Source organism: Silurus meridionalis, chromosome 13, assembly GCF_014805685.1.
Source record: "Silurus meridionalis isolate SWU-2019-XX chromosome 13, ASM1480568v1, whole genome shotgun sequence".
Taxonomy (NCBI): domain Eukaryota; kingdom Metazoa; phylum Chordata; class Actinopteri; order Siluriformes; family Siluridae; genus Silurus; species Silurus meridionalis.
Window position 1 is genome coordinate 2865093 of NC_060896.1, and position 1296 is coordinate 2866388.

Sequence of the window (1296 nt, forward strand, 5' to 3'; positions counted from 1 at the left end):
TTAAATGCTGCGTTAATAACAACAAACAAAAAAGCAATTTTATGTTTTGCATTTCGTTTCCCCAAAACTGTACCGAAACGGAACAGAACCGTAAATTAAAAACCATAAATTTTGTGTACCGTTACGGTTAACTGAACCGTTATATACATGTATATGAATGTAATGTTTTATAATTAAAAAGTATTTTACTTTTCATTATTTTATTTTACTTCCATTTTTCTTATTAATAGTAGTACAAAAATGTATTTAATTTGCAATTGTTTTCAACAATTATTTAACCCATTTTTTTCATATAAATTCTATTTAATTGGTACATATATCAGGTTATAATTATATGTATTTGTAGCATTATTAGAGGTCTGCATATTAAAATTATAATTTTATAGTCACAGTTTCTACATGCGTCTTTACATCGTAAGAATTAAAATTCAATACGACTTTTTACATTTCTTACTTTCTTTTTCAATCCAAAACATTTGAACTAAATATTTAAGTAATTAGTACTAAACTATATCTATATATAATAAATTATCTATATTACTAAATGTAAAAAATGATAATAATGCCAATTATAATTTGGAAACCTGTTAATCCTACAGTACATGTACTATATATATATATATATATATATATATATATATATATATATATATATATATATATATATATATATATAAATAAATAAAACTTGTATGTAAAACACTGTAAGGGCAAAAGTATTGGGACATCTGACTTTTCTACCCAGACATGTGTCTTCTAAAAAATTCATGCAGGAGCATGAAATTTTCATTCCACTTGAACAATGAGAGCCAAACCTGTTACAGCATGACTTAAGCCAGATCCATGAAAATCTGCTTTCCATAGGTTGGATGATCTCCAGCTATAGAGCTCTGAACTCAACCCTATTGAATGTAAATGCTGACTGCACCCCAGGCTTTCCTCACCTCACCTCCATCAGTACCTGATTGAGCACAAATCTCCACAAGATCTAGTGGAACATCTTTCCAGAAGAGTGGAGGTTTATTATAAGAGGATTATTAAATGGGGAGTAAATGTGGAATGCGATGTTCAAAAAACTACAATCTTATGCTCAGTTGTCCACATACTTTTGTTCATACAGTGTAAACTGTAGTAATAAATTCAGCCCACAGATCCAGAGATTCACACGTGACCAGACGCATCTTCATTTTCAACCTTTATTCGTTACGTTAATTAACATAAATAATTTTTTTATGAACAAAAGGCACACAGTTCAAATATAAACAAGGAAAGCTTATGTACAACAAATTGAGTATG

General features: G+C 28.5%; 1 protein-coding gene across 1 annotated transcript in view; it reads right to left on the bottom strand.

The window, feature by feature from the left end:
• Positions 1-1182: 1182 nt before the first annotated feature.
• The window catches only part of LOC124395880 (TCDD-inducible poly(ADP-ribose) polymerase), a 25768-nt gene continuing 25654 nt past the window's right edge, over positions 1183-1296 (bottom strand). The window contains 1 exon segment of the mRNA XM_046864769.1: positions 1183-1296. This exon segment is cut by the window's right edge and continues 751 nt beyond it. The gene's annotated coding sequence lies outside the window, so the exon portion shown is untranslated.